The 24,150-nt window shown below is 40.9% G+C and overlaps 1 long non-coding RNA gene across 1 annotated transcript in view; it reads right to left on the bottom strand.

Annotated features, from left to right (window-relative positions):
• Positions 1–203: 203 nt before the first annotated feature.
• Positions 204–24,150, bottom strand: part of LOC309368881 — a 28,411-nt gene continuing 4,464 nt past the window's right edge. The window contains exon 3 of the long non-coding RNA XR_014167945.1: positions 204–315. This is a non-coding gene — a long non-coding RNA (uncharacterized lncRNA). The remainder of the gene's footprint in view (positions 316–24,150) is intronic.

The raw sequence follows: 24,150 nt of genomic DNA, 5'->3' as shown, positions 1-24,150 counted from the left end.
TTGGCAGGACACCAAGGAAGGGGAGGAGGATCCCAGCGAGGGGTGTAGCCATGACTGGTACACACCAGGACAGGCTGAATATGAGGAGAGGGAGATTGGGGACTTAGGAGGTACTCACAGGACATTGAAGGATGTTGATGGGCTTGCAGACAGTTCACAGGATCCTGGGGAAGGAGAACCAGAGGTGCCCCCGTCTTTATAGACACAGCGGACTCTGAGGCTTTGCAAGAAGTGTACTCCAGGAGACTGAGGCAGGCAAGAGAACATAGCCTAGTTCAGTAGTAGACCAGGTGAAGATCATGAGACTCGTTAGGTCTGGAAGGATATTTGAGATCACTCAGCTGGATTAAGCTCAGGGCAGGTGAGGGTCACATGCTTCATCAAGTGGAGAGGCATAGCTGCTCAGTAGGAGCAAACTCAAGATCACTGCTTGGTTGCCTTGGGAATGTCACTGGACTGTGACTTTGGGACTGACCCCATATGTTCCAACCCTGGATTTTCTGCAGAGGTGAGAACCTAACCTTATGAATTGACTTTGAACCTTGCTTGTTGTATTGGACTTGGACTGGTATTTGACCATTTGGACTGTCTAACTACACTCTAGTGTTGTCTTTGGGACTGTGTGCTATCAGGACTTGCCACCAGGTACACCAAGGTTCAGGACAGGTTGTACAAATGCCCTGATTTCAAGAGTATATACTTGGTACTAGATATGTGAGACTGAATGCAGTTTCTGGTGGTGTACAGGGATGTGGGTGGTGCTGTGGGTTAAACCACAGAGCCTAGGACTTGCCGATCAGAAGGACATACAATTTCTAGTAGGATTTAGGCTTACTGAATGACCTGCTAAAATGGCAAATCCTAGGGGCTGATACCTTTGGGGAACTTTCTTATTGAATTGCTGGTGGCCTTAGGAAACATAGGGAATCATGGATAATTGACACAATCATTTGGAGACCCAAATGAGTGATGAAAATGCTAAGCTGTTATATTTTTAAATCTCATATTTTATTTCCTAAAATTAAAATGTTAATTTAATGAATGAAACATTTGGACCTTAAATCAGGAAAATGTAGAGTTGTTATAATCCAATAAGGAACCGTGGCTAAATATTTATCTAAATCATTTTTATTTTAAAAAATATTCAAGAACTCCATAATACTAGCAATCCAAGACTGATTGATTGAAGGTGAGAGACTTAATCAGCAGATAATGGAACAAAGTCATCACAGCAAGCAATTAATAATTTTCTATAGAAGAGGTTGGAACCTGGGCTTAACACTCAACTGGAATTAATTGGCACTATGGTCACTGAGAAAATATATTTATCTGCTGCACTAACTGTTACCAAAGATACTTGCAAATGAAGTCTATGGCTTGTTCAGCCAGATTAATCACAAGTCTTTTGCCATAATTTTTTATTTATTCAATTCCTTTCTTAAATTTGCTTTCCACAATATCTAGATCAGGCATAGGCAAACTTGGCCCTCCAGATGTTTTGGGACTACAACTTCCATCATCCCTAGCTAACAGGACCAGTTGTCAGTAATGATGGGAGCTGTAGTCCCAAAACATCTGGAGGGCTGAGTTTGCCTATGCCTGACCTAGATAACCCATAGAGCTAAGTTCCTAAGAATCTGGAAGGAATGTCCTCTCAATATCCACTGAAAAGCTCATTCAATTCATTCACAAGTACTGCAACACAGGCATAACTTGGACACTATATTTGTTTGTTTACATTCTAAGCAGTGGAGTAGTGTGGGGGGCCACTGCCCTGGGCACATTTTGGAGGCGGCTCCCCCACCACAGTTCCCTCATTGAGGAAAGTTGCACTTTTGGGCCTGGGGCGATGGTGGCAGCATCTCCTTCTCCTTATGGCCGCCCATGGGCCAGCCAAGAGGGAAGGGTTATCTGCCACTTGGCCACAGGCAGTGGAGAGGTAGCAGCACCCCCCCTCCTCTGATGCTGAGATCACTTGCAGCTCTACCCCCTCACCCAGTCAAGCCTGATCTGGGGGTGGAATTGGAGAGGTGACAGTGCCCCTCTCCAATGCTGCAATCCCTTGCAGCAGAAGCGCCTCTCTCTGAGACGCCCCCAGCACACCACACCCACACTTGCCACGGCGCCAGCCACCAACCCCAGCCAGTAATTGGGGAGCCAATGTCCCTGATTCTGAGCCTATAGTGGGTGGATCTTTGCTCGCTGTATAGCAAGTTTTGGGATCTCTACCTTTGCTATAACAGTATAATTTCCCTAAGGAAGCATTTATAATGATAGAAGGTCTTATGTTTGCCATGGAGCAATGGACACTGAGGAAAATTGAGAAGGTGCTAAATGCTGAAAAGGAGTTACATTTTTCTCTCCGGTTTGCCTTTTCCCCCAGTTCCATTTTCTTTCCTCTCTCCTTTTGTTAGGGAAGCCAGAATTTTCCAAGCTAGAGTTGTAACGAATCCAATACATGTTTTCAGTCACACACACTTCTGTACTCAGTTCCAAAATTGGTCTTCTGAGCCAGGATTTGTCTCATGAGAGCATGATGAACACTTTCCTCCTTTCTTGTTGCGACGTACTTTCACTAAGAGTCCATAATTTCTTAAATCTACCCATTTAGATTCTTCGTTGGAATTGTAAAAACATGTTTCTGAAATCAGAAGGTACAGACTTTTGAAAATAAGGCTTGATGAGTCCATTGACAGTCAACAAATAAAACAGAGTCATGGGGGTCACCAAACCTTTTGGGTATGTGGGCGCATCTGGAATTTTGAGAAAGTGCTCTGGATGCCAGTCACAAAACATCTGGTGAGGGTGTGTGGCATAACACAAAATTGCTGATATATGGCACAGCATGACAAAAAATGGCTGCCATTTCTAAAAGAGCAGAAAAAGAGAGAGCTCCCACGTTCCTTCCTGAAACTATCTCTGTGATGGCTCCATCTAGAATTTTGTTGGGCTGAAGACTAATGAGGACAAAGAAGAAAATGACTATTACTCATACTTAACTAAGCACAACTACAAGGGTAAGTGATTAGGTGTTTAGCTATGTGATGCTGAATGTTAAGAGTTAATTCTGTTCTATCCTGTTTCCCCTTTGTTTTTGTTTAAACTAATCCACGAACCAAGAATATGCTGTAGATATTGCTGCAAATTTGCTGTTTTTTGTGATAAGCAATTGACATGAGAAGACTTGGTCTACCTATATGTATCATTTCTATGATCCTTGTTTATGCAAATTTTGTGTGTGTGCACCTGCACACACGCATGCGCGCGCGCGCGCACACACACACACACACACACACACACACTGTGTTAATATTCCTGAAATCATGAGAGTGTGAAATAAGCTTTTGAAAAGCATAAAAGCCTCAATCCTGACTTGTTGCAATCAAGGAGATGAAAACATGGACCATTTCCCCAAACTTCCTCAGAGAAAATCAGAATGAGAAGAAATAATAAGAGGGGAACACATGTTTGTGCCATGTCATCTCATTAAATAATGTGCAGCCCTTGGTTTCTTTCTTTCCTGCAGTAATGGTGAAACAAAAGTGTCTCTGATCATATGCCACTGGCTGTTTACATATGACAAGAATGGGATTGTGAAGAGCCCCATAACCCAGGCTTTATATACCTTATCCTGGGAACTGTAAAGCTGCCTTTCAGCAAAACAATGCACTGTACACACCTGAAAGCATTAGACTGGAAGAGGGCTGCCAAATCACTGGAAAGGGATTTCTGTGCTTGAAACACGAGCTTTGCTCAAAAACCAGGGAAGGGAAGAGAGACAGAAAAAATGTCAAGGTCATAGCCAATTGCTTTGATAAGCAATAAAAAGGGGACATGAGAATGAGCTAATGGCAGGGGGACATTAAAAATTAAAAAGGATGTATTGATTTAAGAGGTGCTATCTCAAAGGCTAAGTAGCACCAACTATTGACAAAAAGGGGGATTGTGCATTTCAGACAATGCATGCAGCGGCCCGCTGGTGTTTATCAGGCTTTCCCAGTTGTCTTGTAAATGTTACCAATTCTATATTTTAGCAGGGCAGTTTGCTTCTAGTTTTTAAAAACATCATAAATAATGATAAAATGGACATGTCAGCATTTTCAGAAGTCACTGCAAACGCTAATTGAGCATCTTCTTTCAAAAACAAAAAAGTCAAGAAAGTGGAAGGGAAATGAAGAAATTATTTTGGAAATATCCCATCTTTAAATAACCCATGCCAAAAAGAAAGGCTTTTTTAAAAAATCAAATATTTATTGGCATTTCAATAAATTGGGTGACCTCCTGCCTCTTTGTGTAGGAAACAGGATTCTGGCAGGCACAGCTCACTATGTTGCAGGGAGAAAAAATGTGTTTGCTGAATTTACCACCTTTTCACATAAGGTTTAGGAATCTCATTTGCCTTTCATCAGAATCCATTCATCATAGACGTGGTCAGGAGAATGGCAGTCAGGTACACAAGAGGGAGTGAGATTTGCTTCCAAGGGTCTGATTATGTGTGGAACAGCACAAAATACAGTGGTACCTCAGGTTACATATGCTTCAGGTTACAGACTCCACTAACCCAGAAATAGTACCTTGGGTTAAGAACTTTGATTCAGGATGAGAACAGAAATCGTGCTCCGGCGGTGCAGCAGCAGCAGGAGGCCCCATTAGCTAAAGTAGTGCTTCAGGTTAAGAAGTTTCAGGTTAAGAACAGACCTCCGGAACGAATTAAGTACTTAACCCGAGGTACCACTGTACCTGGTATATGTTTCTTTCCCTTATGTTGTGCATCAAGTATTAACTTCCTAAAACAGATACGCTGCCTGGATTAAGAACTCTGCACATGGGGAATACATGTGTTTGTGTGTACATGTGTGTTTCCCCCTCAAGTTAAACCGAAGTACTTGCAGCCTTATTAGCGACATGTTTTATTATCTAACCTTAGTTGAAGCAATTTAAAAATGCTGGTTTCTTAAAGCTTTAGCAAAAACTGGCAAACATCATAGTTTGGGACTCGGAGATTATTCCTTTGCCTTTTAATTCATGGTTGAATCATGAGATGAGGATAATGGTAGCATCTTTTGTCTGTTGTTTTTTTCTGATGTTCCATCTACAGTACCACCACTCTGTTTGTGACTCTACTTTGTGGTATATCTCATGTTCTGTTCTTTAGCATAGGCAGGGGTGTAGGGTTACAGGAGAGAAACGGTGCTCATCTCCCAGTTCAACTGTAACTGTAAATGTAACTCAAGGGCAGCAGTTCTAAGGCAAATACATAAAGCTCAATAGTAAATTTGCTTCAGGCCCAAGCTAATCTTGATCTCCTGAAACTGTACAAACAGTGGAGCAAGCATATTTCATATCTGTCAGCTGTCTTAGAGAAAATCTGATATCCCTATAATAAACTATTTTTATAGTAAGTTTTGAGTGTTTATTGCAGAGTTCCCCGCTGAGGACTTGCATAAATCAAACAGAACTTTAGTGGTGGAATGCTGATGCATTTCAGTGAAAATTAAATGCATGAGTCATGAGAAAATGTATCTAATTTCCAGAGGGGTGTGTCTTTGTGTGCACTTAAATAGGGATGGGGTGAAATCGGATTATTTGCATGTAAATGCACAACTCCAAAACTATATGAACCAAAACACAGCCACCCCTTGAAATGTGTATGTGAATTTTTTTCTTAAAAATGGAGAAATTTGCTAATGGATTTTCATAAGGACTTTTTAAAATTGTAAAGTGGTATGAAAAGGTGGAGGGTGTTAAAGCATACCACTTTCCAGTGGTGCGGAAAAGAACTTGGGTTGTGGTGCCCATGGAATTTCCCATCAGTTGGAGAAGTTGGGAGCATATAACACAGGTTGGTCCAACTTTTCATACCAAGTGGACTGCAAGAGTACTTTGACATGGAACTTGCAGGCCGCACACTGCCTTGTTGTTGCTGGTGGTGGTAAGCAAGCTCAAAATTTGACAACAACGTGCTGTGGGAGACGGCTCATATCTTTCATTCTTAAAATGGCCTTAATAAATGGCCTTTATTATGGCTTTCCTTCCTGCCTACCGCCAACTCCTTGGTGGTGGTGGTGGGGAATAGACAGTATACAACAGAAATTTACTCAGGATTAGTATATGCATGTAACACTTTGTAAGGACTAATTCCAGAAAGAACTCCCTTGCCTATAATTCTTTAGCTGTGCTTGCCCTAAGTTCTGCAGCAATAGAAATACTTCCACTGATCTGAATGAATGTGGAAGCTCTGTGCCTGCCCTAAAGCACAATCCTTTCTACCGTCTTTTAGTTTCTTTTTCTGGGTTTGTTCAAGTTAATGATTGACAACTCCTTAAGCAGTTCCCAAAAACATGACCATAGACAGATTAATGCAAGGCAGGAATATATTAAGGCCATTTTTAAAAGTGTAAACAGTAGGTAGCAAACGCCCACTGACAAGAAAATTCAGATAGCATTAACAAATTCAGATTTTATTAAGCAACTTATTTTTATGCAAGAGGGAACTGACATTGAAAGGAGAACTGTAAGCTGTGAGAAGCTGCGGTTAGAAAAAATGGAAGCAACAGCTATGGTTACAAAAAATGGAGGCAAACTTTTCTTTGTGGCTGTTCTGGAAGAGGAAAGTGTGTGTGTGTGTGTGCGCGCGCGCGCACGCACGCACAAGCCCAATAGTTGGTGCAACTTGTTCTTATCAAATTAAACTCTGATTTAGAGCAATGCCTGAACCAGACCAGGGTATGAATACATATGGTTTAGCCACCCCTGATCTAAAGATACACGATCTCCCCCAATGCTTTTTTTCTAAAAAAAATGTTTTGTTGTTGTTGTTTAGTTGTTTAGTCGTGTCTGACTCTTCGTGACCCCATGGACCAGAGCATGTCAGGCACTCCTGTCTTCCACTGCCTCCCACAGTTTGGTCAAACTCATGTTGGTAGCTTCGAGAACACTGTCCAACCATATAGTCCTCTGTTGTCCCCTCCTCCTTGTGCCCTCAATCTTTCCCAACATCAGGGTCTTCTCCAGGGAGTCTTCTCTTCTCATGAGGTGGCCAAAGTATTGGAGCCTCAGCTTCATGATCTGTCCTTCCAGTGAGCGCTCAGGGCTGATTTCCTTAAGAATTGAGAGGTTTGATCTTCTTGCAGTCCATGGGATTCTCAGGAGTCTCCTCCAACACCATAATTCAAAAAATGTTTAGGGGGTACTCTAATTTTCCTACTCATATCTAAATATTGCCACTTAATGAAGCCAAACTTAGCTTCACAAAATGTTTAGGGGTATGTGTACCCCTGCGTCATCCCCCCCCCGAAAAAGCACTGATCTTCCCAAAGCTGAAGCAACGTGGCCGACTTTGGGTGGATAGATATGATGTAGTAGAAGCACCATGATTACCGGTATATATGTCAAGTTAGACCATTGGTCCATCTAGATCAGTATTCCCTACACTGGCTGGCAGCAGCTCTTCTGGCTTTTAGACAAAGATCTCTCCCATCCCTATCTGGAGATGCTGAGTATGGAAGCTGGGACCTTCCCAATCTAATTTTTTCTCTTCATAATATTGTATTCTTCAGGATAGAATCTTGTATACTCATCCATTCTTGGCTGTTTAATAATCTCTTCCAAGTAGGGTATTTTGTTTTTTTGTTTAGGTTTCCTTTGTGGAAACAGACAGCTTGCTGAGCTATAATACATAGCTGCTGATAGGATTAAAGTTAAGCACAAAAGAGATCTTAGTGAATTCTGGTAAATTTACTAATCTTGGTAGCAGATGGTTCAGATCATCTCTTTGTTCTGTGGTTACATGATTATAGTAAGCAAAGGAAACTTTCAAGTGCTGAGATTTGTTTTGAGTTTATTTTTATTTTTTGTGTACAGAGTCTGCATCTCATACTTTAAAACTGGAAAACACTAAACTGAAAGAAGGCAGAAAGTTTTTATTTCATCAGTAAACCAAGCTAAAGGAAGTGAAATTATTGCTAGAAGTTTGATTCGTCAAATATTTCATTGTCCTTTAGACAAAAATTAAAAATGTTTGTATTGGAATGTGTAATTTCTGCTGTTTTTAAACTGGGTTGCATTGATTTTTTTAATTGTATTCCCTTCTTAGTTTTTGTTATGTTTTGGGATTATTGTATTGTACTTTCATTGATATAAACTCTTCTGAGTGCTCTATGAAAAGAGTGGCATTAAATATACTGTAGATAAATAACGTTTCTAGTCCAATCCTATGCATGTCTACTCAATTAAAACCTATTTAGTTCAAGGGACTTTATGAGAGTGTGTATAGTATAGGATTGGATAAGCTGTCACCTATTTTACTTCCTTATTGTTCCCTTGAACTACCGTAGCTTTCCCCAGGTCCCTGTCAGCAGATCTATGCAAGGCCTTCAGGCTTCAAGCCCTGTAGAAGGCCCTGAAGACATACAACTTCCAACTGGCTAAATAATGACTGATGTTTCACGGCCAGAATTGTGACTTGTTATTGTTCTGGAAAGGGTTTTCATTGGCTGGCTGACAAGGGGTGGGATATAGTTGCCATATAGTTATTTTGTAATTCTCATTGTTGCAAGCCCGTTTGTGATATTTTTGTGTTGATTCCAGTACAGTGGTACCTCGGGTTACGTACTTAATTCGTTACGGAGGTCCGTTCTTAACCTGAAGCACCACTTTAGCTAAAAGGGGCCTCCTGCTGCCGCCGCGCCGCCAGATCCCGATTTCTGTTCTCAACCTGAAGCAAAGCTCTTAACCTGAAGCACTATATCTGTGTTAGTGGAGTCTGTAACCTGAAGCATATGTAACCTGAAGCATATGTAACCTGAGGTACCACTGTACTGATATGCCCTCACCCCCAGCTTTGCTATGCTGTTTGCATACTGAAATAGGGGCCATTTTGACAACTGGAGCAAAAGGTCAAAAGAGCAGCAATATGAAATGGATTTCCTTTTTCTTCCCATTTTAAATGAGTTTTGCAATATGTTACAAAATATAAACATTGTTATACATCCTGTATAATACCACTCAATACACATAGGCTTTCAAAGAGAGATAGAGATAGAAGCTGAAACTATGGTTGGAGGTTATTCATTTAAATTACCCTGATTAATATATAATCATATTAAGCTTATAATTAGTAGCTATATAATCAAACTATATTCCAGTGGAGTTGCCTACATATGGTAATAACAAAGATGTCCCTACTATCAAAAACTTGTAAACCATAACCTCAAAACCCATTATATTAGGGTTTACTGCTGAATGTGTTGTGGTGAGTTTGGGAGATTCCACTGTTGAAGAAGACAGGGAAGTTTCTTGGTGAGTTAACGGCCCTAAATACAGGTCATTAGTATAAGAAAGGAAGAATGAGTGAGAAACAGATAGAAGCTGCAGAGTGAGAGCCATGCTTGATTTCTGTGTGAATCCAAGGCTGTGGCTATGGAAGAAGCAAGACCCTCTTGGGGTGAAAATGCTGTGAGTCCCTCCATCATAGGCTCAGGTTGCATTTTTGTGTAAATAAACCATATATCATAAAGACATCCGTCTCCACTGTTCCTCATTCTAAGGAAACCAAACCCTGGGTAAGCGCAAGGAAATCCTGGAGCCTCACACTGCTTGAAGACTGGGTGGCGTTACTTTATTCAATAAAATCAATCCAATTTGCCATAAAGTTACATTGTCATTGTTTTTCTTCCCTGAATCTATCTGTTAACTTGGCCATGAAGCCAAACTCCAATACTTTGTTAAGCCATTCTATTTGCAGATGGTACAGCCAAAACTCTCCATTTCTCCCTACATAACCTTCTAGCTGCCGACAGTCTGTAATATCTCAAACCTTTATGCTCCTACTTCACCAAACCTTCCATGTAGTTAACGAGAAAATAAACACAGGATCCATCATTAAGGTAAACTCTCTATGGGCACTGGTGGGTGCTATTATTCTTGGCAAAAGATCAGAGTTAAGGCAGGAAGCATTGTTTTCATTCTGGTTTTGGTCCAGGGCAATTGTCCCCATTCACCCCACCCTCTATAAAAGCATCCATGCCAGCAACATACCACTGGTACAGCCCAGATATAGCTTTACTGTTTTATTCTATTGGTGGATTCAGTTTCCAAGCGTAACAACATCCCTCCCTCCAGTCCCTCCCCACCTGTACTCTGAACTGAGATTATTCAAGGGGATTTTTTTTTTAAAAGGGACGACCCACCCATGAGGCTTCAGGTGACAGGATTCACAAGGGAATAAAGATCTATATCTTTATTCCTCTCTTGTTCCTGATGTAGATCGTCACTCAACCCTTCTTCCCTGGAAGGAGTGTGGCACAGTTTGGAGTTTGCCTCAGGTGCCAAAATGTCTTAGGCCACCCCTGCTCTGCTGACTGAAGTGTGCCGGGTATCTATAAAACCTAGAATCTTCTTTGTCATGGCCCTTCAGCTATGCAAGTGCCAAGTATGGTTTGTTTTGTACACATGGATTTTTTGGCTCTGGAAAATGTTATTAACATTTTAGTCACATTCAAATCAATACAAAAAGCTAACTTTTGTGCCATTACCTTAATTAAAAATGCAGCCCATTACACTATGTGGTTAGAGAGCTTTGCTGTGTGCAATGTAAATTTATAAATGATTTACAGAATACACATAATCCAAGATCACTTGCATTTCTGTTGAGGGTGACTTATGTAGTTGGACTGGGAATAAAACATGGAAGCATAGTCAATTAGTAATGGAGATCAGTTGAAATGAGGGAAATTATTTTGACTGGAGAAAGATGAAATTGTACACTGACTAATGTGTAATTACCAGCAAGTAATAAGCAATGCACAAAGAAATGTTTAAAATATCACTGAACATATTTTGTGTTCAAGCAGATGCTGTAAATGGGAAATACTTTTTAGTAATCAAGCAAATATATTTTAAAAAACAAAGTAGTCTTGCCTGCTGCAATTAAATGCAGCTCTTCAAGTCTTCAAGCAGATCCTGTCCAGTCATGTTTGGGTGTTCCTTGTTCTGTCTGAACATCTTGCTAATGTCAGTTACATAATTAGAATTTGTAGCATTGATGGATGCAGGTGTTGAAGCTACGTCACTGCACATGAAGAATGTCGAAAAATATGCAATCTGTGGCTAAGATTAAACTATAATTTATAGTGGGGAAAAATCTTGTTGAAGTGTTGCTTTGTCACACTTGGTAACAAAAGAGCACATGGACACTTGCAAGCCATGTACATAATTGCAAACTAAATAAAAACTTGCTAGAATCTTTGGTTTGTTGCATATCTGGGCTTTAAGGGTGAGGTCTATACATACCACTTTTCCCTACTGCTGATTCCTCCCTCCTTACAAGTGTAAGTTTGTTTGAGAAAGTGGTAAACAAGCAAGAAAGGCCTGCAGAATGCTCCCCTGGATAAACCAATTTGGTAGCTTCTTTCCTGCTTTTTGAAATTCCATATGTCATTGGCAGTATTTCACACAGAAATAGCTGAAATTGTTGTTCTATTAAATCTATATATTGCTCATGGCTTTGTAGGGTCAGCATAGGAATAAATTTAGCTGGAAAATGGTACAGAAAAATGAAAACTGCACAATCCTATACATGTTTACCCAAAAGTAAGTTTTGTTGAGTTCTGTGTCGTGTCCCTCAACTGTCCCGATTCAGTCAGGACACCCCATTTTGGGGTGGGTATAGGATTTCGGTCTTTCACATACTAAACTCTTACTTACAAATTCACTAATGCAAATCTCGACTGTCTCTTCTATAAATCATGCTGTTATAAATCTAGCTGCCCAAATATGATGCAACAAACCATTGCGGATTGAGGGCTCAAGGGATGGACACATCCTATATTTCAGTACTTACTCGGGTAGACCCACCTTCCTAGTCAAGGTTCACAGTACCTTAAGGCCAGCAGAGGATCACACATGCACCTTGCCTCCCTCCCTGGCAATAAAATTATAATAAAAGTAAATTAAACAACTAACAACTTGCTGCCATTTCATCACACCCAAACCAGCTGCCTGAGGTGATTGCCTAATAAAAACCTGTACTCAGCCATGAGTGACTATTGATTTTTTTAACAAAATGCATACTTCCCATCCATCCTCTAAAAATACTTTTAAAAACCATGCCACAAATATTGCACAGGAGCTTTGACAATTAAATGGATCGTTTCCAATATTATATACATTATGCTATTTTTTCCACTTTATTATGTTTATCTGGATCACAGCCAAAATGTACTGTTTCAATAAAACAAAATCTTTTGTCACAACACTACAGCTACTAGAAGAATTCATAAGTGTTCCATATTGTCACTGCTACTTTAAAGCTAACTTGTGTACATTGAAGAGCTGGTGATCATATATACTGTGCAATGCCAGCTTAGCTGACAGGTGATGATACTGAAAACCAGTGCTTTTTCCATTTAAAAAATGTTTAGGGGTACTCTCATTTTCCTATTCATATTGAAATACTGCCCCTCAATGAGGCCAAACTTAGATTCACAAAATGTTTAGAGGTATGCGTACCTCTGTGTCCCCCCCCCCTAAAAAAGCACTGCTGAAAACAAACAAATAAGTCCGTGGCATTTTGAAAGCCATAAGATTCTTAAAATATTGTCTTCTAGGCCCACTTACGTAGGCCTGCCTGCCCACAACCAGCCAAACTGGCCTTGGCTGATACTTATAAAAGTGAAACAAAATAAAAAAGAGCACATTTATATTGGGGACTTTCATAATTGTTTGCTTGTATTCTTTTAAAATAGTGCCATTTCCAGATAGGCTGTGCATTAGTTCTGACTCCTTCTTTAACTGTATGTTTTAAAATTATTCTAAGAGAACTGGTGTTAAGAAGGCAGACATTAATTTTATCGTTCTTGGCGTGGCTATATTTGCACAGCTGAATATATTGTGCCTTACACTTCTGTATTTTTTTCAGGGCTGTTTAGAAGATACAGCTTAGATTGTCAGTCTTTCATGCTAAGCCTTTTCCAAAAAATGTACAGTACCTGGTGCAGGAGTTGCCACCCCAGCACCTATGGGTGCCATGATGCCCACAAAGGCTTTCACTGGTACCCCTAACAGGAGACCCAGACTCTGAGCTTTCATTTTTTTAAAGAAGTCTCTAATCCTCCTAGAAAGAAACATTTGGAGGGCATCAGGTTGGGCAAGACATTATTAGATGGTCTAAACCCCTCACCCAACTCAATGATTTTAACACTGGATGTGTGTGTTTGGGGGGGGGCTGTATCATGTTGCGACACGGGTAGTGCTGTGGGTTAACCACAGAGCCTAGGGCTTCCCGATCAGAAGATCGGCGATTTGAGTCCCCGCAACGGGGTGAGCTCCCGTTGCTCGGTCCCTGCTCCTGCCAACCTAGCAGTTCGAAAGCACATCAAAGTGCAAGTAGCTAAATAGGTACCACTCTGGCGGGAAGGTAAACGGCGTTTCCGTGTGCTGCTCTGGTTCACCAGAAGCAGCTTAGTCATGCCGGCCACATGACCCGGAAGCTGTACACCGGCTCCCTCAGCCAATAAAGTGAGATGAGTGCCGCAACCCCAGAGTCGGCCACGACTAGACCTCAGGGGTACCTTTACCCTTACCTTAGTCATGTTGGCTATGTTATCCTTCCATCATTGGAAGCATATTTCTGGGAATAGCACATGAAGGGAGTGCTGTTGCATTCAGGCCCTGCTTGGGGGCTTCCTATAGGCATTTGGCTGGTTGGCCACAGTGAAAACAGGATTCTGGACTCGATGCATCTTTCGCTTAATCCACCAGGGCTGTTTTTATGAGTAGCAAAGGAAGGAAGAAAAAACCCACTAGTTCATGTTTGTACCTAAATGTAAATAAACTGTGTGATAGCCTTTGGTCAAACTTGGGTCCTTGTCCAACTATGACAAATTATAAATGTCTTCATCAGTTGTCTCTTGGCATGAATTTACACTTAATACCAAATCTTGTTGTTCTCCCTGGAATTATTGCTGGCAAAACAAAATCTGCTTCAGATTTGCAGACAATGGATCCCCTGACTTAATCAGAACAAAATCTCAGCAGGAAGCCCATCGTGATCAAAAAAACAACTCTTCCAAGTACATAGAGACAAGTTGCTTCCACAGTCTAGCATCAACCAGATTTCTGTGGCTGTAGCAGCACCATATTGCCTGAAGTGGTAGCACCTTAAAACACCATTAGTAATTAGTTTTAGAGTTATAAAGAGCAACGGTTTGGAACAGAACAGGCTAGGAGGCAATGTTCAAAAGGACACAGCTCATAAACCATATTTCTAATATCTGAGTGGTTGTATCATTTTTGCACTACACAGCATTTTTCCCCGCACATAGTAATTACCAAGTTTTGATAGCAAAATATTACAGTTAAATGGTTGATCCAAGTACCCAAACTTCAGTAACAAACTTGGCCATGTTAAATGCTGCGCAAGTTATGAAGAGCTACAGGTTGAAGCTGTTAGTAAGAGAATGGGAACTCTTTTTTTTAAAGTACACACACACACACACACACACTGCATTCTCTCCTACTCAGTGACCTTGCAAACAATGTGGTATGAGCTTAGAAGTACACATAAAATAGCAGGAGCTAGTAAATATGGAAGGGACAAATGGGCTTGTAAACAGAATGACAAATATCTATAGTGACGGTGTTACCAACAGAAACAAGGGCTTTTCAGAGTATTGAGGAACAGCAGCATAATGTGACATGTCAGTGCAATACCATCAAGAGGGAACTGGCACCTTGTAACACCACCACTTCCCTAAGGTGTTGAAAGGATAAAATCCTTGCCCTTTTTGTTATATATGCATCTGGTTCTATCATCTGGCATAGAAAGATATAAATGGCATTGAGTGTTCTGAAGACAGGCTTGAGTCTCAGTGACTCAAGACCAAAAGTGAACACACACATGAACACACCACAAAGAGAAGAAAAATGTTAAACTCTGAGAAATTTGGAATCTAGTCCTGATCATTTCATTTTATCCAAAAAACTGTAGTCTCTCTATTGTTTATAGCTCTCACTGGCATAATTTATCATGCCTTCAATTATTTAAAAAAACAGGTTTCCTTACACTGAGTCATTTATACTGAGGAAAAAATTCAATGGTTTTTAAATAAAGAATTTTAATAGAGGAATAATAATTTTATTAATGTTTTTTTTATATAAAACATATTTTTGATATTAATGATATCCATTTCACAGATGCATATTGCTACTGACAAGCTGTGGCATATATGAAGTTAGGCATTTCATAACTTGTTCATAGCGTATCCGACTCTGGCAAACCTTATAATAAGAGCCTAACCTGGGTTTGAGGTTGCTAGAACTGATAGCTGCACGCCAATTCAAACTAGAATTGAGGGTTACACAGCAATAAATTCATATAAAGCATGTGTTTTTACATCACTATGGATTACAGTGAATCTTTTCCCCACCGCCGCTGGTTGCCCCCAAACTAGTACACTCTAGCTGCTTTTTTCCCCTAGTGAGAATTAAGTCTACTTGGGAAGAGGGAACAGCCAGATGCAGTGGTTTGCAGGCAAAACGTGTGACTTTAGGTCCTATTGATTTGTGCCAAAAAATGAAGAGTGACAGTGGGACGCGGGTGGCGCTGTTGGTAAAACCTCAGTGCCTAGGATTTGCTGATCGTATGGTCGGCAGTTCGAATCCCCGTGACGAGGTGAGCTCCCGTCGTTCGGTCCCAGCTCCTGCCCACCTAGCAGTTCGAAAGCACTCTTAAGTGCAAGTAGATAAATAGGTGCCGCTTTATAGCTGGAAGGTAAACGGCGTTTCCGTGTGCTGCGCTGGTGCTGACTCTCCAGCTGCAGCTTCGTCACGCTGGCCACATGACCCGGAAGTGTCTTCGGACGGCGCCGGCTCACGGCCTATAGAGCAAGATAGCACGCAACCCTAGAGTCGGACACGACTGGCCCGTACGGGCAGGGGTACCTTTACCTTTACCTATGAAGAGTGACAATAACTTAGGCATGACTCAATTTTGCCATGTCTAATTTGACCTTCTGTATTAATACACAGCACCATTTTTAATGTATAGAAGCCAATACATGTGAAGTTTTGTTTGTACAGACTTGGCTGGCTGAGCTGTTTAATGGATGTACACAATGTCACTCAGCATAGCTTGGCACAGCCCACACTGTTCCATAAGTTTCCAGCACTCCCAATTTGAACTTGTGCCTCCTCCCTCATGTTAATTCCAGTTTTAAGACGTGAAGCCAACACATGATCTAATACAAGAAATTCAGCATATAGCTTTTTTTTAAATTCACAAATTGTTTCCAGATTAATAAGAGCATTTTTTGTTGTATTCTTTGGCTTACTGTCTTTTGACCCAAATCTTCAAGAGTTTTCTGTCTCCAAATTTCTTGCTAATACCAGTTTAGCAATAGCCGACTAATTGCTCACTGTACATTGTCATTTTAAAATCTGAATATTAGTTTGAAATTATCTCAGTTGAGTTATCCTTAGTCCAGCTGATTTCCTGCATGCAAATGGTTCCAGTCTGTTATATTTTGGTTTACAAGATCACCATATACGTGCAAAAATCATGTTTAACAGCCCCTCCCAACTGTTACCAAATTTACTACTGTACCATCTTAGAATCTTTTGCTGGGCATCACTGCTACAATGTCTTATACAATTCACAGTGCCTGCTGCAGTGAAACCTCTGATAGCATGGACCAAATTAGACATGGTGTTCTCATGCAAATAGTAGATGTTGTGGGACCCTATCCAGGGTGGGGGCAGGGTGTATGAAAATGGCTTTAACCCTTTGTATCTGCTACAGTCCAAATCCACATTCCATTTGCATTGGAAGGAAAGTACCTACTTGCACCAAATTGGTGCTTTTCTCCCAATGCAAATAGCAATAAGTTATGTGTGATCGGGACTGGGCCATGAGAGGGGCTTTCAGTAATGCTTCTATTTAATTTGGCCCTCAGTGCCAGAGTTTTCACTGCAAAATGATTTTTTAAAACCCTTGCAATTATTATGAGTGATATCAAATTAAGTCATACTCAGGTCTCCTCTGAGTATGACTAATGTTGGATACCCTATATGTTAATGCCATATGTAGTTGGAACCTGACTGCTGAAGAAGTGTGGTGCCATGAAATGTTCAGTTGGCCTGGCCAATGAAGAGCTTTCAGTCCAAATTTTGTGAAGGAAGGAGATATTGTCAGCTTTGTGAGAAAAAAATTGGAACACAGAACAAGGATAAAGACTGGGAAGAGGTCGTGGGGCCTCGGGAAGCAAAATGAACAGGAGAGCCAAGGGAGCTAAAGAAAGGATGCAGAAAAGATAACAGACCAAGAAAAGAGAACCTAAAGCCTAAAGATGGATGTTGGACTACAACTTGCATGAGCCCCAGCCAGCATAGCCAATGATTTGGGATGATTCAAACTGTAGTCCAATCTCTGGAGAGCCACATGGAGATAGAGAATGATGTTTAAGAAAAAAGGGCTCACAGTACAAGATGGGGAATTTAGTGAAGGCTAGTTCCCTTTGAACAATCTCACAGCACTTCATGTCAGAGGAGCTGTATTTTTTGGGGGGGGCGGAGGAAGCTAGGGTGTGCTAGGCAGGCCCACTGGAAATTGAGGTCATGGCAATGCCATATATTTAAAGTGCATTTAACACATTTAAAGCACACAGCTTCCACCAAACTACAGTTCCTAGAATTCTTTGGGTAGGGGAAGCTATGTGCTTTAAATGTGAGTGGAATATTTTAAATGTATGCTGTGGTTGTGCCCTATGTGGCGAAAGGAAATGGTTTGAAAAGGAATAGGCAATGGGGAATAAATGTGCAGGTGAATGGAGGAGTTAAGGTAAAAAACAGATCAGGGCTCTGACTACTGGAAAGGAGTGAGCAGGCAAGAAAGGTTGGCTGGGTCTTTTTTTTTTTTAGCAGGGGTTGGGAGTGAACTGGGGTAACTGCTACACATGGAGAGAGAAGGTAAAAAAATGACAAAACAGAACTCTAGCTGTCTTCACACTCCCATTTACTCTGCACCCAGGGTGCTCCCACTGTTGGTTTGGAAAGCAGCATACATAGCCAAAATCTGTATCTATCCTGTTATTTCTTGACAATGTAGTATTGGTGCATTTCCCCCCAGCCAACTTTGATCTGAATTGAGACAAAGGACCACCTAGCTGTGTTTTAAGCTGGTAATGTGTACACATTCTCTGCTTCAAACTATGTTGAAAAATGTTATTTTTCTTTCCAAAGCAGTGATACTCTCCACTGAAAATGTAATCACAGGACCAGAAGTAATTACAGTACAGTACAGGTTTTATCTTCATCCTGTGCATTTACTGGGCTACTGACTTCACACTGGAGGGATCTACTCTAAAACTCACTCAAAGAGGCTTTGGGCTTGTTGTCATGCCAAGTGGATAATCTCTTCTGTGACTGAGTGAAGATTCAAAGGCAGTTTGTGATTTGGCATGGGGTGGCTTCTGCTGTTCAAAGGAAAACAGTTTTAAAAATTCCTTTGACATGTTTAAGTCCTTGGATACACCTACTGAAACTCTTGGATCCTGGCTATTATCTCTATGGAGCATTGTATTAGAATTTGCCATTAACAGATAAATGACAGAGACTATGCACAGATGTAAAATATTTTTTCCCTTTAAAATTTCAGAAGGAAAACCATATTAGTTGGGTTTTTGTGTGTGCCTGAAATGATCTTCCAAAGCCTTCCCTAACCTGGTGCCCACCTGGTGTGGTTTGACTACAACTTCCATTAGCCTCAGCCAACATGATCATTAGTCAGTGATGATGGCAGTTGTGGTCTAAAACACCTGCAGGGCACCAGTTGAGGCAGCTGGTCCAGCACAATGGTTCTCAAAGTAGGTGGTGGGATTACCTAGGGGTTTGCTAAGAGACAAAAGGATGCTGAATGTGTCAATGACTATGAGATTTTGAAAAGCTAGTATCACTTGATGAAGTTCATCCATTTAGCTGTATTAGTCAATGTAACAACATCATAGCAAGTGTATCAACTGCCTGAAAGTTGTTTTGGACCATTGTGACAACAAAATGATGGATATTATTTGGGCTTTGCACATACATGTACACATCAAGAAGAGGTCCACCACTGAAATTGCTGTCCATCTACATGCAGAGACAGTTCTGTCTGTTTGTGGATTTTGTAGATGTGGTACAGAACTGACAGCATTACTTGTGGGGTGGTCACCATGGGTCTTGCAACATGCTGTGGATCTGGCTTCTAATATTAAGATAAAAGCCCCTGTTAGAGCAAAACAGCTTTTTTGAGTTATTATAGCTGGATTGCTTGCAACTTGGATCCTAAAAAATTGAATTTGCAGAATGCTAAGTGTTCCAAGATGAAAACACTTTGCCAAGTTCCACCCAGAACAAACTTTTATGGCCAAGCTACAACTCCATGAAAATATGTTTGGAAAATAGAAATGCTGACAAATTTTTATAAAGGACTATTACTATAACTAGGAGCTTTACTCAGGTATTATCTTCAGAGCTCCTAGGCTTTGGCAACTTTCTTTCCCACCCCTTTCAATCTTGTTTGTACCATCCACTGGAATCTGGATGATGTCAGCCTTTCAGCACCTTGGCGTCTGTGTTAGAAACGCTGCAGTCTGTTTGGCCCTGGCCTGATAGAAGCTCCTTTATTTTTAGGGCTGTCACCTCTCTTGGATACCAAACAAAAGGGAGGCTGTCAATTTGCATAGTTAATTTAAAACATGGAACTTGCAAATTGCCTGTTGCTTGGCATTAAGGATACACTTTAAAAGCCAGAGGTAATAAACGTGTAAAGAATGAGAGTTTGTTTTGACATTCACCGTGGGTTCATCTCTACTTATTTTACAAGAAAAGTGGGAATTCTAGGGACAATTCTCAACCTATTGGGTTATTATCCAAAACATTGTACCCCTTGAAGAAACTGCACAGTGCTATTTCATTTGAGTACCAACTGCTGTTGCCACAAACTGCAGACTTATTGTGATGTTGCAAGGAAATTCACAGCAGAAGTGAGCCAGAGCCAGACTGAATTCCAGTTTGCTGGAGAATAAAACAGAACTGCAAGTCCCCTAGCCTATATTAGGTTCCCAAGGAATATTCATCAAATGCCAATCTGTTCCAATGAATTGTTCCTCCTGTCCAACAGAAATTTAATAAGAGGCAGGCAAGTCATATTATTGATACATATGCAAGTGGAGAACTCAGATAAGTTAACTCAGTGTTCTCCAACCTTGTAGTCCAAAAACAGCTAGAGACCCAACTCCCATCACCCCAGCTAGCAAGACTAGTGGTCAGGGATGGTGGGAATTGTAGACCCAAAACAGCTGGAGACCCAAGTTTGGGAAACACGGAGTTAACTGAATCTCAGGTGTCTGGGTGTTGGTTTTACATCTGTTTCAGCTACCTGGTCAGCAAATGTTGTTCATTTAAAAGGGGAGGTGCCTAGGATCGTGGAAGTTTCATTTTTTTTCTTAGTAGAAGCTGCTCCTCAATCATGATACTGTAGCTACCAGTCTGGTGAAGAAAGATACCACAAACGTACTTAGATCTATTTATGACTTCAGGTATTAAGCATAAGAAGAACCCTGCTGGGTTGGGCAAAGGCCCACCTACTCCAGTATCCTGTGCTCACAGTGACCAACCAGATGTGCAGTGGAGGGCTGCAAGCCAGACATGAGCACAACAGTATTCTCCCCACCTGTGATTCCAAGCAAGTGATATTCAGAGGCATACTGCCTCCAACAGTGGAGGTAGAAAATAGCCATCATGGGAGGCAGAAATTGATTACAAGGCAGCAGAAATTCCCTGCTCTGATGAACCTCTCTTGCTCAGATGAAGTCCTGATTGCGTTATCAACCACAGATTTTCTTTTTCATGCAAGAACCTTCCAGTTGCTAGAAGAATGTATCTCTCAATAGTTGCCTTAAATTTCATTATTTGTTCATTACTATCACTGAATCAGTAGGGAAGGGATGTCGGTCTGACTCTAAATACTCTAACTATGAGGAAAGAGACCAAAGCAGTTTCCTACCTCCATATTAAATTCATAGATAAATATGGGGCCCGGAAAAAGAAACTGGAATTGGAGGGTGATGACAACAAAAACTGAAGAAATAAAAAGGCAGATTAAAGTCCTGCCAATATAGGGTGTGATGCAAAGCCCCTAGCTTTCAGCATGCCTTCCAAAACAAGCAAATATTTCAGAATTTTTGTTTTGTTTTTAAAAATCACATATAATTCATTTTCCCCTCTCTTTAGGAAAGTGGATATATTTTTGAGTTGGTAAACTTCAAGAACACTTAGCTGTGTCAGCATTATATAACAATTTGTCCTACAAAGGCTACAAGCTGTTGAAATTATACGTAATTATTTATAATATTAGCTATTAACCTGTTACAGCCTATTTGTCAAAGCTTTCTCACTTTGTCATGAATTGCACGGTTAACTAGGCAGTCCCAAGTGTTTCTCCACTGGTTACAGTTTGTTCCCAGCCTATAATATTTGATTTGAAGCTGAATCAATAGGGACTCTCCTGTTTTGCACCAGCGGCAGAATGTTCCTGGGTGGAGCCAGATTCTTTTCAGGAGTCATATCAGAAAATTACTCAACAGTCTGACACAAATGAGGGATGTGATAAGCCTATGATGTGGTAGGTTAAGTTATCACTAATATGATGACCTACTTTCGGTAAACTGAAGTTATGAACTTACTCAAAATCTCTCACTCCAATGAGATCTTAGGGTGGGGTGGGTGATCAAGCTTGCTGGCAATCATAGAATCTCAAACGGGAGCAGTTTCCTCAAAAATCACATTATAGTGACATGTTGCTGGCTGCCCATTGATGAAGGGAAAGTGCACTCTACATATTCAGAAGTACTTGTGGGGTGGTAGCCAGTTCTTCTTCCCTTGCAAGTCACTACCCTACCTCCTACCCTAGTCCAAGGGTTGGGTCTTGTCTTCCCACCTTAGAATCTCTGAAATCTTGGCCCACCCCATTTTCATTCTTGCTGGAATCCGCTTTCCTACTGCTTTCCTTGTGCATAACACTGGTGAACCAGACCTCCACAGTCCACAAGATTTCAACAGAGGGTTCAGTCCTGCTCAGATTGATTACATGTGTGTGCTCCTCTGATGGGAACAGGCACATGCAGCCAAAGCAAGTGTGGGGCTGTGCCACTCCTCCTTCCTGTGCAATGCTCTGCCCCCAACAGCTTCCTCGATTTGGATGAACCATAGATCTGCCCAGTTTGGCCTGATCTGGTTCGGGCTTTGAACTTTGGCTGTATCCTATGCACAGTCCTATTTCTTTCTTTTCAAATTTGGTTAAAAGCACTGCAGTTTGGAACAGTTTTGTACACCATCTTGATTCAAAATATCATCTGATAGCATCCAACCACAGGCCAAAAGCCCACTTTTCCATCACGCCCGAGTGTCCAAATCAGCACATTTTGAAACCATAATGCCAAACTGGGTGAAGATAACTTCAGAGGCTTCCAGTTTAGAACATTTTGGTCTGCCAACATGATTCAAAATGGCACCCATATTAAAAAAATAGATAAAAACTGCCTCCTCTGTTTTGAGACCCACCATGCTAAGTTTGGTGACAATATCTCAAGAGGCGTCTGAATGAATAGAGAACAGGTTGATATTTTCCCAAACACACACACACACACACAGAGAGAGAGAGAGAGAGAGAGAGAGAGAGAGAGAGAGAGAGAGACTTAGCAATTTTCATAGCACAGAAATATCAGTTCATGCTACTTCTGCCGGCTCAGCCTTTGCAGCAGTCACTGCAGCGACCCCTCTGAAACATTAATATGCTATTTAACGTAAGAACTGAAACAGAATGCTTCTTTGCTGTACTAATTACACATCAGACTGCATATATCACCTACTTTAAAATGCAAACAAATATAAATTTGACTATTAATCAATAGGTTTGGGACTGTAATTTTACTGTGCTTTACTGCATAGATTATAGAGAGAAATATTTAGATGGTTGTAAACCACATTGTGCTTTCCACGGCCAATGTTTCATGCATTGAAAAAATAAGTTATGATAATTTTTTTGATGGTTTCTAGAAAACGTTAGAAACCTAATATGATGTCATTTCTTATTTACAGAGTCTGTTTCAGACAAAATGGACACTGTGTATTTTTAGATAAAAGTTAAATGGCATTCAGTTTCAGGTTCTGATTTAGATATGAACTACTGTTTCTAGATCTGCTTCACTTGCAGAGAGATCATGTACTGAAGCACTGTCATTCCAAAACCTGGAATCCAATGACAAACCATGCCTGGTTTCACTCCAGTAATTCCACTGGACACCGCCCAGTTCTAAAGATTTACTCTACTGCAGCCAAGAGAAATTACTAGACTTTAGCTTTTGTCTTGGAAAGTGTGGATTTCTCCCACTTTTGACAAGTAGCTTTAATGCAGGGTATTTTGTTAGTCAGAAGGTTACTTGCTTAAAGTTTTCCTCCTTCTTATGATTCATCAAGACTCCACTGTACACTCGTTTCTCTCTTTCTGGATTTTTACATGACATCAATAAAGTTTATGCTATGAGAGGGACTGTATTATAAGAATTCTGTTCTGTGACATGGGCAGCCAGCTTGTGCCACAGGCAACAGGGATTTATGGTACAGGTGGACAGGTCAAAGAGATGGTGATGATGATGATGATAATTAACAAATTTATACCCCCGCCCATCTGGGTTTCCCATTATATTAGCTATGCCAGGGTTGGGCCTCTTACCTACTTCTCCTGATGTTGCCTGCCTTCTTTCCTAGCGCAGTAGACTAGAGGCAAAACTACAGCTATGAATCTAAGTGGATTCATATCTACACACGTGGTACGTATATACATAGAATATGGCAACTGAAGCAAAACTTTCTCTTGATCATGTGTTGGCCAGGAGATGTGGCTGGCATTTGTGTCAGCATCTAGGGGATGGAACTAGCCTGCGCATGCTCAATAACACCTTTTTGTGTTTGGCATCCATGGGGACTGAAAGGCTGAAGAGGACTTCAAAGTCAATCAAAACAGAATGATGGGCTGCTGTTGTTTTATATCTTAGGGCTGATTCAAGTTAGTTGTCTCAATTTTTTTTTAACCCAACCAGTTTTCATCACAGC

The sequence above is a fragment of the Podarcis melisellensis genome (genome assembly GCF_964234715.1).
Source record: "Podarcis melisellensis genome assembly, chromosome: 4".
In the NCBI taxonomy this organism is placed as follows: domain Eukaryota; kingdom Metazoa; phylum Chordata; class Lepidosauria; order Squamata; family Lacertidae; genus Podarcis; species Podarcis melisellensis.
This window is presented reverse-complemented; position numbering and strand designations above follow the sequence as displayed.